Below are 13,098 nucleotides of genomic sequence, written 5' to 3'. Positions count from 1 at the left end.
TTTTTTGGTTTTTGTAATTTTAACTTTAGTTTCTTTGTCTCTGACACTCCCATTGTATATTAAGATGGATTTTAAAAAATACTTTTTTCCAATTGTAGAAAATTCTTAGCCATTATTACTTTATTACTTTGATGGTTACCTCTTGCCTATTTCCCACCTTCTCTTTTTCCTGAGCTCTTGTTAGATATTTGTTTGAACTTCTCACCCTTTGTTTCATGTATTTTAATAGCATTTACATGTTTTCCAACTCTGGGTGATTTGCTCAGACCTGACTTCTAATTTTCTAGTACCGTTTTCAGCTATGTCTACTATGGCTTTATTGTTTAACTATCCATAGGTCTGTGTGTGTTTTTCACATTTCAATGACATTTTCTATTATAAAAATTTATGTCTTTCAAGAGAATGAGAAGACAAGCCACAGATTTGGAGAAAATATTCTCAAAAGACATATCAGATAAAGGACTATTATCCAAAATATATAAAGAATTTTTAAAACTCAACAATAAGAAAACTAATAACCTGATTTTCAAATAGGTGAAATACCTGCACAGGTATCTCACTGAAGAAGATATATAATAAGTACATGATAGTAAACAAGCATATGAAAAGATGCACACATCATATGTCATTGGGAAATGTAAATTAAAACCATAATGAGACACCATTACACAATTATTAGAATGGCCAAAATCCAGATCACTGACAACACTAAATGCTTAGGAGGTTGTATGGAGCAACAGGAACTCCCATTGGCTGCTGGTGAGAATGCAAATGATACAGTCACTTTGGAAGATGCTTGAGAAATTTTTATAGAAGTAAACATACTCTTACTATATGATCTATCTATTGCATTTTTTGTATGTACACAAATGAGTTGAAAACTTATGTCCACACGAAAACCTGCACATGGATGTTTATAGAAGCTTTATTCATATGCCAAACTTGAAAGCAACCCTGAAAAGCTTTAATAGGTAAATAGATGAATAAATTGTAGTACATACCAACAATGGAATATTATTCAGTACTAAAAATAAATGAAGGATTAAGTCATGAAAAGACATAGAGGAATCTTTAATGCATATTACAAAGTGGAGGAAGCCAGTCTGAAAATATTAATACTATATGATTTCAACTATATGACATTCTGGAAAAGGCAAAATTATGGAGAAGTAAAAGGATGAGTAGTTGCCGGGGCTAAGTAGGGAAGTGGGAATTAATGGGCAAAATATAAAGGATTTTTCAGGCAGTAAACCTACTGTGTATGACATTATAATTGTGGATACATGTCATTTTACATTTGTCAAAACCCATGAATATACAACATTAGGAGTGAGTCCTAATGTAATTTACACATTTTGGGTGAGAACGATGTGTCAATGTAAGTTCATTGATTGTAACAAAGGTACCACTCTGATGTGAGATATTGGTAGTGAAAGAGGTTGTTCATTTGTGTGAGCAGGGGATATATAGAATCTCTAACTCTGCCAAATGTTGCTGTGAACCTAAAAGTGCTCTAAAATATAAGGTCTATTCAGAAGGGGAAAATGTTCTATATGGTTTCTTTTCAAACTTGATTCTTCTTTAAAAAAGCTTTATTTTGCCTTTTAGTGTCCATTCTTTTTTTTCTCTTTGAACATTTAAATTATGCATATGTTAATATATCTTTCATGTACATTTTTGAGCTGGGGATTCCATTCTTTTTTCAATTCTGGAAAATATTGCTTTTCTGCTATTGTTCTTTGCTTATTCCAGAATTCCTTGTAAAAGTGTATTGGGCATCTCCATCTCTGCCTTCTGCCTCCTAATTACTCTTTTATTAACATTTATCTTCTTATACTTTTTAAAAGTAATTCTTTCAAAACCTTTGTCAGAATTTATATACAAACATTTTCCTCTTTAATCAACTTATGTTTATATAGTTAATTTTGTTAGTTCTTGTATTGGCTAGGGATAATGCAAATATACCTCAGATAAACAGCAAAACCTCATTAAGTCTAGCTTTCACCAATAGGAATTTTTGTTTCACATAAGAGATTTCAAAGTAGACAGTATAGGACTGTGCAACTATTCAAGAATGTCACCAATGATCCAGCTCCTTTATGCCTTTATGCTCCATAATATTTTATTCTCAGTTTCACAAGCTGGGTGTATGCCTCTAAGCATAGTATGTACATTCTAGACATGAAAAAGGGTGAAGATCAAAAGGACTTTATCACAGTAGGGCTCTGTCTTTTTTTTTTTTTTCCACGAAAAAATACGTCTTCCTAGGCACTTCTGCTTTTATTTCATCATTCATGACTATGTCACATGGCCGTCCATAGCTGCAAGGGAAGCTGAAATAATGAGTATTTCCTTTTCTAGCTTCTATAGTACAGAAAGATAAGTAAAAGGGAGATTGGGAATAGACATTAAGCCAATCTACCATATTTTCCACAGCACTTTTGCCCTTCATTAGATTTCTTTGAGTGTTTTGTCTTTCTCTGTGTATTCATCCTTCCATGCTGATGGCCTCAATCTGTCTCTTAATTCCCAATTAAAAGAAGCAGGTCTGCTAGTGACTGTGTAAATTTTTTGTGCTGTAGTGCTCTTGGAGTCTTCAGCTATCCAGACACCAAGTTTGAATGGCTTTTAAAATTTCTGGTAGTAAAGCTACATCTATGTCCTTTGTCTTCCCTTGGACCTCAATGTCTTATAAACTTAGAGCAGTAGGCACCAGTTGCTAGCAATTCTTTTCCAGACAATTCTTATTAGTGGAAGACTAATTGCAGGTACTCATCTCACATGCAGCCTTTTACTCATTAGCCCACAGGAGCCAAACTTCTGGCCCATTACCCGTTTCTAGACCCATAGCCCAGTATAATTGTTTATTACTTAGCATTTTCTGTTCCACTTCAAGTGCACGCAAATATTATTAAAAATGTAGTTCAGCTATGTCTTTTTGGTTTTCTCTTCTTATATTTTGACTAGCATGTCTATGAACCAGTGCAGTGTGTCATAGAACTAACCAAGCTATCTATGACTTTTAGTTCTTGAACTCTTTTGTGTTGTTCCACATTTGTTTTCTCGTATAATTACTCATAATACATTTGTGAGATTCTTAAAGGCAGAGATAATGTACTTTTATACTCCCCAAATGGCTTGATAGATGCAAAGATCTTCTATAGATGCATGGAGGTACCCATCACTGGAGTGTTGGCTTATAGACCAGGCACATGAGTTGTTCTTGTATATATTGAATGGGAAATTAAAGGACAGGATTTAAGAGTCCAGACATTCATTGTAACTCGGTTGGGTATTTTAGAGAATTTCTAAGATATCCCAATAGTCACCTGGCCTAGTGATTTAAAGAAGCAGCTCTGGAATCAGACCTGACTTTAAAGTATAGTTTTGTTACTGTTAGCTAGTATAAACTTGTTTAAGTCACTTAAATTCTCTAAATCTCTGATCCCTTACCTGAAAAAAAAGATGGATAGAATAATAGTACTGACCTCACACAGTTGTGGCAAAAATAAATGAAACAATGCACGTAAAGCTCTTTGCACAGTGTCTGGCATGCAGCAAACCTCATGTAGAGATTATCCATTATCATCTGTTAATTTTCTGGACATCCATGATGAAGGCTCATTTTCTTCTTTTTTTCCCAGAAAGCATTGAGATCCAGCATAACTAAGGTAAACATGGCTAACTCAAGGTAACCAATGAGCCAATTTTTAATTGTTGCTTTGTAATTTCAACCTACAACGTGTGTCTTCTCTGTACCTTCCACTGTTTACATTGTCCTAGGATTTTCTGAGAACTGCTGTCCAGCTAAGGTCAAATTCTAACCAGTGTTGTGCAACTGAGAAGTCCTACTTGCCAATGCTCACCAAATGAGGAAGGTCAGATTTAATTTCTTTTAGTCTGTCAATCATTATAGACTCTCCTCCTCCACCCCCATCTTTGCCAATTCTCTGATTTCTATCACCTCTTATTCTGTGTCATACACTGAAAACTACTGTCTCCCTAATAGGGCAAAACAAGTCTTCACTGAGTAGAAAATGGAAATTGCAATGAAGCTGAAGACTAAAGTATTGCTTCTACACTTTGCTTCTCCTCCAAAGAGTTCAAAACCCTAAATAATAGCTTCATATGCACTTCATACACTTTGACCAAAAGATATACAGTAGGCAACAGGACTTTATTCAGTCCTGAAATCAGCACTAAGTAACTTAAAGGAGCATTATCATGTAATTTTCTTCCTAGATATTTCAGTAACAATTTACTCAGAAACATAAATAACCATATGATTTTTTTTCTTTTCATTTTAGTAGCTGCCTTCAAGGAATGAAGTTAGTTATGGAATAATGAAAAAGTTATTTCTGCCATGCATGAAGAGTGAATAGGCAAAGAAAAATGAATTATTCAAGGGAACTGTTTGAGTTTGTTTGTGCTACTATAATGCAACACCTGAGGCTGGTTTATTTATAGCAAATAGAAATTCATTTCTCACAGTTCTGAAAGCTGGAAAGACCAAGATGGAGGGGCCAGTGTCACATGGCAGAAGATAGAAGGGAAAAAGAGAGGAACTCTGTCTTCACATGGCAGTAGAGCAGAAGACAGTGAACACACTCCTGCAAGCCCGTTTTGTACTGGAATTAGTTCATTCATGAAGACGGATGAATTACCTAAACACCTCCCATTAGGCCCCACTACCCAACACTATTACATTGGGGATTAAATTTCCAACACATAAATTTCAGGGAACACATTTATACCGTAGCAGGGGCTTTTAAATGTTTTGCAGTTAAGATATATGAAATTGATTTTCACCATAAAAAAAATTCTAGCTAGGCATACAGGAAGGAATAAAATTATTTTACTTTTTTGGATACTAGTTTCTATACACTGACTTGATTTGATACTTTTTATTATATTATTCAGTTAGATCAGAAAATCTCATCATTCCTATTCTATCCACATTCATTTATGCCCCTACCAAACTATGTGGTGATTGTCCACATACAGACTCGACTTTTTGAAATGATACTATAGCCTGCCATATTCTCTGTTTCATGGAATCAGATGTAAATTTAACTTTCAACCTGTATTACATGTTCAAATGAATTTGGATTTGGAGGTTTTGTTTAACAGAATGTTGCAATTATTGTTTGATAATTTTTTTATTAGTCTACAAATAAATCGCAAAAATTTTAATGCATCTCAAAATCTCCCAAGACACTTATTAAAAATGAATATTCCTGTATCCAGCCCTGGAATTTCTCATTCAGCAAACCTGAAGCATCTCTGGGTGAAACTAATGCCTATCACCTTAGGCAACACTTTGAGAAAAACTGTCTTACTTTTCTCACTGTTAACATTTTTGCAAAGGTACTTTCAATCATTTAGATATTGTCAATGGCTGCTTTCTTTATTTTTTCAATTTTTAATTAATACATAATAATTGTATCTATGGGATACATGTGATATTTTGATACATGTATGCACTGTTTTTCATGATGTCTACCATGAGATTAGATTATAGTTTTTCTTTTCTGTTTTCTAAGTTTTTTTTTTTTCAGTAATGAATAAAAAAAGAGAGTGCATGTGAATTTGACTCCCCTCCCTTCCCTTTCTTGAGGCTTCTTTCTGAGCAAAAGCACACAAGGAAGTTGTACTTGATTTGGGTCCATATCACAAGTGTCCCACATCTTCCTGATTATGAGGCCTCCACCATTATTGCCTAGTGGGAGACTCAGGACTGCCCTGCAGCCCTCATAGGAGCCTGCTTCCTTACCAATCTTGGTAAGATTCTCAGCAGGCTCAGCAGCTACAGCCTAATTGGAGCACTTATGCTGCCATTCCACATGTACTCTCTATACTGTCAACATACCTGTGACCACACACTTCATGACTGGGAATTTTTTTCTGTAAAGGACCGGGTAGTAAATCTTTTATGCTTTGTAGGGCATTAAACCCAATTCTACTGCTGTATTAAGAAAACAGCCATTGACATGAAACATTATTCAACCATTAAAAAAAGAATAAAATCCTGTCATTTGCAGGAAGTTGGGTGGAACTGAAGGTCATTACGTTAGATGAAATAAGCCAGGCACAGAAAGACAATTATCACCTGTTCTTTCTCACAAGTGGGAGATAAAAGAAGTTGATCCCTTGGAGGTAAAGAGTAGAATGATGGTTATCAAAGGCTGGGAAGGTGGGAAGGGTAAAGGGGAAGAGAAGAGAGGCTGATTAATGGGTATGAAAATACAGTTAAATAGAAAGAATAAGTTCTAGTGTCTGATAGCACAGTGGGGTGTCTGTAGTTAACAATAGGTTATTGTGTATTTCAAAATAGAAAATATTTGGAATTTTCCCCATACAGAGAAATGATAACTGTTTGATGTGATACACTAATTATCCTGATTAGATCATTATACATGTTATACTTTATCAAAATATCACATGTATCCTATAAATAGATATAATTATTATGTATCAATTAAAAATTGAAAAAACAAAGTAGCCATTGACAATACGTAAATGATTGAAATTACCTTTGCAAAAATTATAACATGAGAAAAGTAGGACAGTGAAAGAGATCTGATCTAATCAACTTCATCTTACCTTTAACCTCCAAACTGCCCTTGATCATTTCTGGGCATTAGTCAAGCTAATTTTGGGATAAATTTAGTTTATAGTTGAAATGATAATAGCCTTTCCCAAAACTAAACTGCCTTTGTAAAATTAATGAAAGGCCACCAAGTTAGGAGGATGAGAGGGGCCTGAATTCTGCTAAAATGTAGGCATAGTTAAATGATTACCAGCCATTATTCTAGAGGTCACAAGATTTACAACTTCCCCAATTATTCCTGGAATTAACACTATTGTAGAACCTAAGATGTCTTTTCAGGCTTTGGCATTTCTGACAACTGAATAGCCCCACCTGGACCCACAACTCTCAGCTCGACTAGTCTTGTGGCCCCCACCTAGAAGAGGACTAGGTACATGACAACCATTTTCTACACCCCTATGATTGCATCCCCAACCAATCAGTAGTACCCCTGCCCACCAAACTATCTTTGAAAAACTCTAGCCTCCAAATTTTCAAGGAGGCTGACTTGAATAATAATAAAACTCTGATCTGTTTAGCTGGCTCTACATGTTAAAATATTTCTCTATTACAATTCCTCTGTCTTGATAAATTGGCAATATCTTGGCAGTGGACAATATGAACCTATAAGTCAAGAGAACCCTGACTAATATGGTCAGTTACATGAATTGGCATGGCTGTGTGCTGATAAAACTTAATACATACTGAAATCTGAATTTCATATAACTTTCATGTTCCTGAAAAAATTTTTTACTATTTTTCAACCATATAAAAATATAGTGACTATTTTTAGCTCTAGAATCTGTACAATTGTTAGAATATGTAGTTAGGCAGACATGAGCAGGGCAGGAAAGGGGTCCCTCTCCACCAAGAATGTCAAGGGACCATCAGGTGATTGTCAGGCAGTTGTTAAACCTTCTCGCTAAAATAATAATTGGTCACAGCTGGTGCCAGGGAAAGGCAGTCTCCCAACATGTAGAAAACACCTGAAGCTGATGATCAGCAGCTTCCCAATAAGATCTCAGGAGCTGGGCAAGTGGGCCCACACATACACACTTAGAGATAAAATGGCGGAGTTTAACTGGTACATGAGCTTCTTCTAGGAATGCTCCTAGAAGGGGAAAATGCCTCAAATGAGCACGAGCACAACATCAGCAAACCCACTGTGCATGCAGCCTCTCCCAGGTGCTGGCAGGCCACTGTTAATGCAGACAACCCACCCCAATGGAAGAATCAAGGGAGAAGAGATGCAAGACCCTGGAAGCATGCCAACATATAAAATGCCAAGTCAAAGGTCAAACAAGGCAGTTGGATCTCTCAAGTTGCACTCTTGGCCCTTTTTACATTACTTCCTTTCATTCATGCTCTAAAGCTTTTTAATAAACTTTCACTCCTGCTCTAAAACTTACCTTGGTCTCTCCCTCTGCCTTTCACCCCTCCACTAAATTCTTTCTTCTGAGGAGGCAAAGATCGAGTTGCTGCAGACCCTTACAAATTTACTGCTGCTAATACAATCACAGGCAACTAACTGATTTGGCCTTTGGGGCGCAGCTTGTTAGTTCCCTTTCTAGAGAGCCAGGGTGTCCTCCTCCTATTCAAAGTTGATCCTTTCACTCTATCCCATGATCCTACTTCCTGGCTCCTTTGAGGCCTCACTCATTCTATATATATCTTTCCTTTCCTTTCCTTCCTTTTTCTTCCTGTCTTCCTTACTACAGGCTTCTCAGAGTATAAACATGTTCAAACCTATCTCCTTACAAATTAAAGCTTTCTTGGCCCTTGTGATATATAATTTTATGTACCAACTTGGCTGGGCTACGATGCCCAATTGTTTGGTAAAAACATTTGCCTAAATGTTGCTGTGAAGATATTTTTCAGATGGCATTAACATTTAAATCAGTAGACTTTAAGTAAAATATATTACCCTCCATAAGATGAGTGGGCATCATTCAATTAGTTGAAGGTCTTAAAAGCAAAGACAGACTTTGTGAAAAACAATGAATTCTCCTCAAGTGTGCAACATAGAAACCTTGCCTGTGTTTCCATTTTGCTGTTCTGTGGGATTCTGACTCAAGACTGAAAGATCAACTCTTGCCTGAATTTTCAGCCTCCTGGCCTGCTCTACACATTTTGGATTTGTCAGCCCTCAGCCCTCACAATCACATGAAACAATGAAATAAGTATTTCTCCCCAGTATCCCATGTAGACAGATAGATAGATATATAGAGATAGAGATACATAGATATATGTAAATTCCATCATTCTATTTCTCTGTAGAACCCTGACTAAAACAGCAGCATATTATTCTTTTAGCTACTTCTCACCCTCTGTCTCCCCTTTTCATCTAACTTTGGAAGAACAATGTTGAGAACCAGGACTTGCATTTGGAAACCTGCTGGCTGAGTCTAGCCTCAGGTTTACTATTTGATCAGCATGGTGTTTTAGATCACATTATTTAAAAAACAAGATTGGAATTGAATGACATCACTTAGAAATGGGAAGATTTTATTTAAGAATCCAGATTTCTACTTTTGTTAGAATTGTGATATTAAGTAGAGCTGACTAGCTGTTGTTGATCAGCAACTGTCCTCTTTAAGTTAGATAAATGCTCTCCACTCTGCCACAGTCCCCACCACTTCCTATTATCATCATCATGATTCATTCTTATGCTTGACCTTTGGCTTTCTGAACAGTTGGCTTCCAAGATGCACTTTATCATGGTCTTTACTGTGGCCAACTAGCCTGAGTCAAGTTGGCTTCTGTCTAGCTCTCCTACCCTATCTCCTGACATGCTTCTCTTTGCTAACAGTTTTCAGCCATACTGACTTCTTTATCAGGAATATATAGATGCTCATTCCTGCTTCAGAGTCTTCACATTTACTATTTTTCTCTTGGTCTATAATATGCTTTCCCAAAATATTCACATGGCTGACTTCTTATTAAGGAATTCATTGAAATGTCATCTCCTCAGAGAAATCTTTCCTTACTTCCCCTCATTCAGTTGGAATTTGCTCTTTGCTTCATTTCCCTGTCTTATTTTCTTCATTTTTAAAGAATTCTGAAACTACAGTTTTTCTTACTTTTTCTGTCTCCTCTCACATCACTACTGAAAACTCAAGTGCCTATTATAGTACCTGACCCATGTAGGCCTGGACACATATTATTTATTGAATTTAGTTTACCCATTTACCCCATCTATCTGGCTCCTGTGAGTATTTGAATATCTGACCCCTAGTCTTTACTCACTGCCACTGCCTCTTCACCTCCCATTCATTCCTTGACTCATCTCACGTTTGTTTCTAGCCCCACAATTTGACAGCATAGCTCTTGCTAAGGTCATCCATAACCTCCAACTTGCTGTATCTCTCAGTCCTTTTTTTAAACTTGGACTATTTGGTGCAACTTGACCCTCTCTTGGTTTGTTTTACTTCCTTTTCCTCCTTTTTGTGGTTTTCCTCATATTCTATTCTCAGCATACTACTCTTGCTACTCTGCACATTTTCACTGAGTAATCTTGTCTAATTCTTGTAGTTTCAATATGCAAAATTACAATATCTCTGCTTGAGTATCCTGCAATCACCTCAACCCAAACTGAGTTTATCATCTGTCTTAAATTGTTTTTCCTGGATAATAGATTCTTAAAAGAAGATATGCATGCAGGAAGTTTTTTGGGAAGTGCTATTAGCAACAGGACTCATGAGAGGGAGTGAAGGAAGCAGGATAGGGCAGAAGGAGAATTTGATGTCATGAAGATCTCACATTGGAGACCAAACACTCTTTATGCTTCCTGATAGTAGTGTTGGCTAAGGCTCTGTGGGCAGGAAAGGAAAACTCATAAGTGGAATATCTGTCAATTCTAGTGAAAATGAATTATTTTCCTAATTAAGATGAAAATAGTTCAATTCAGTTGACTTGCCACCAAGTGACTGGTTATGTTCCTCATGGGATTGTTTCATATTGGGTTTTCAGTGTTGTGTCTCTGGAAGAGTGGACATTTGGCAATGGTGGTAGCTAGATTAGCCAAAAGAATGAGGACCCATACTGTTAGCCCATGCATAGCTTCTATACTCACCACCATGGCTACTCTATTCAAATGCCTATTGTGCCATCACCAGATTAACCAATAACTGATGTCAACTGGCTGAATTATTTTGTGTACTTGATTATTTATGATTCTTCCATTTTGGACACTCATCTGTGGGCCCTAATATATCATTACTCACACTTTGTACTCGCTCTCATAGACCAATCCATATGCCTCTTCTCCAGATCCTCTTGCTTATGATATTCCAGATTTTCTTCTTCCAGGCCTTGAACCAATCAACTAGCCGTTCACCACTACCTGTGAATCCATAAATAACCTTTTATCAAGCCACCTCTCTTTCCACATCAAGTGGATAATCATATGTACAACCTTAAGCTCTACTCATTGGGGGGATTTTTTTTTTCTCACCACCATCTTTTAGAGCTACCTCTGAGTAGAGCTACATTGCAGCAGCAATCTTTTTGGCTTGTACCTACAGACTGAGTTAACCCATCTATGCTCCTAGTTTGGCATTTTTCTTTCTCCATTACTTGGTCAAAAGGAACTCTCATGAAGGCATAGGTGTGAGTTGAAGGAAAGACACCAGGGCAGTTGCTGATGGCCACTCCTAGAGAGAGTCTTTGTTATTAGCCATCAGCAGTCACACGCCCAGTAACTGGGGAAATACGAGTCTAAATCTTGGGCAGTGCGTCATAGCATTCATTATACTATCATCCCACCAAATTTGCTTCTCCTGCATTATGTTTCTTTTGATGGTACACCACCCATTATTCAATGAGGTTGTAAGTGTGTAAATTATTCCTGACTCCTTCTTCTTCATAACCTTTACTTCCTCATCCTAGATGACTGGTTGTTGATTGCTACATGTCTAAATATTTCTAGACTCTGTCCCCTCCTCCTCATCTCTGGTTTAAGTAGTGGAAATAGGAATGACCAAATCTAAACTTCAGAAAAATCACTTCAGTGTCAGCATGGAGAATGGATTGATGGAGGCAGGACTGGCAATAGGAAAAATTTAGGAGGTTAATGTAAAGAGATTCATAGTAGAAGCTTAAAAGTTGTTTTAGATTGGAATGTAGAGAAGTGGCTAAATTCTAGAAATATTAATAAGGCAGACCTGACAACTTGGGAATGAATGGCAGAGAAATGCAGAATGACTTCTAGGTATTAACTTAAACAAGGTGTAGAAGAAAAATAACATTTATTGAATCATAGGCTCTGTGCTAATTATTTATATCTGTGATCATGTGGAGCCCAGAAGGCCTCTATTTTCTGTTTTACTTATATTAGAACTTAACTGATTTGACCTTTTCTATGATTTAAATGTATCTCTCAAAAAGCATGTGTTGGAAACTTAATTCCCAATGCAAGAGTATTGGGAGGTAGAGCCCAATGAGGATGATTAGGCTGTGAGGGTGGAATTAATGGATTCATTAATTAATTCCAATTCATGATTGCAGAAGCGAGTTTGTTATAAAAGGGGGAATTTGGCCCCTTTTCACTTTCTCTCTGTCTCCCTGCATTTCTCCCTCCCTTCCCCCTTACTTTTTGAGACCCTTTGCCGTGGGATGACTTGGAAAGAAGGCCCTCACCAGACGCTGACCTCTCTCTCTTTGACTTCCCATTCTTCAGAACTGAATAGTAAATTTCTTTCCATTATTAATTACCCAGTCTCACATATTCTGTTATAGCCACACAAAACACACAAAGACAGTCTCATATCTCTACATCTAGTTGTCTTTGTCTGAGAAAAAATAAGTCCAACTTAGCTGCGAAGAAGTTATCAATCTGCTGGGTGTGGTGGCTCATGTGTGTAACCCCAGCACTTTGGGAGGTTGAGGTGAGTGAATCACCTGAGGTAAGGAGTTCAAGACCAGCATGACCAACATAGTAAAACCCCATTTCTACTAGAAATACAAAAATTAGCTGGGCGTGGTGGTACGCACCTGTAATCCCAGCTACTCGGAAGACTGAGGCAGGAGAATCGCTTGAACCCAGGAGGTGGAGGTTGTAGTGAGCCGAGATCGTGGCCACTGCACTCCAGCCTGGGTATCACAGTGAGACTCCATCTAAATAAATAAATAAATAAATAAATAAATAAATAAATAAGATGTTATCAATCTTATAGATAGCATTTTGTAGTTATAACAGATTTTGACTTTTCTCATTTATCTCTGTATCTGTAGAGTCTAATCAGTACCTGGCACACAGAAGGCATGCAACAATTATTTGCTGAATTGAATTAAACTTTTTTGAATTAACTAAGTTTTAAACTATCAAATAACTATTTGCTAACTGAAACCATGGGCCTCCATGACCCACACACAGGCTGTTAGGAAGTAGAGTGGGGCAAAGTGGCCAAGGAAGCATTTGGTTCATAGCTATCTCCACCTCCCACCATGTTTTCTGGGTTGGAATAAACTATTAAAGTCTAAGATGAAATCTCAATAATGGCAAGACCATC

At 37.0% G+C, this 13,098-nt stretch overlaps 1 long non-coding RNA gene across 1 annotated transcript; it reads right to left on the bottom strand.

Moving 5' to 3' along the window:
- Window positions 1–1,898: 1,898 nt before the first annotated feature.
- LOC105493813 (uncharacterized) lies at window positions 1,899–12,681 on the bottom strand. The gene is made up of 3 exons (XR_011608514.1): window positions 12,581–12,681; window positions 10,813–10,931; window positions 1,899–2,321 (listed from the first exon to the last, which is right to left on the bottom strand). It is a non-coding gene; the product is annotated as an uncharacterized lncRNA (long non-coding RNA).
- Between the last annotated feature and the right edge of the window lie 417 nt (window positions 12,682–13,098).

This window comes from Macaca nemestrina, chromosome 10 (assembly GCF_043159975.1).
Source record: "Macaca nemestrina isolate mMacNem1 chromosome 10, mMacNem.hap1, whole genome shotgun sequence".
In the NCBI taxonomy this organism is placed as follows: domain Eukaryota; kingdom Metazoa; phylum Chordata; class Mammalia; order Primates; family Cercopithecidae; genus Macaca; species Macaca nemestrina.
Note: the sequence above shows the minus strand (reverse complement) of the source record. Positions and strands in the feature narration are given on the sequence as shown.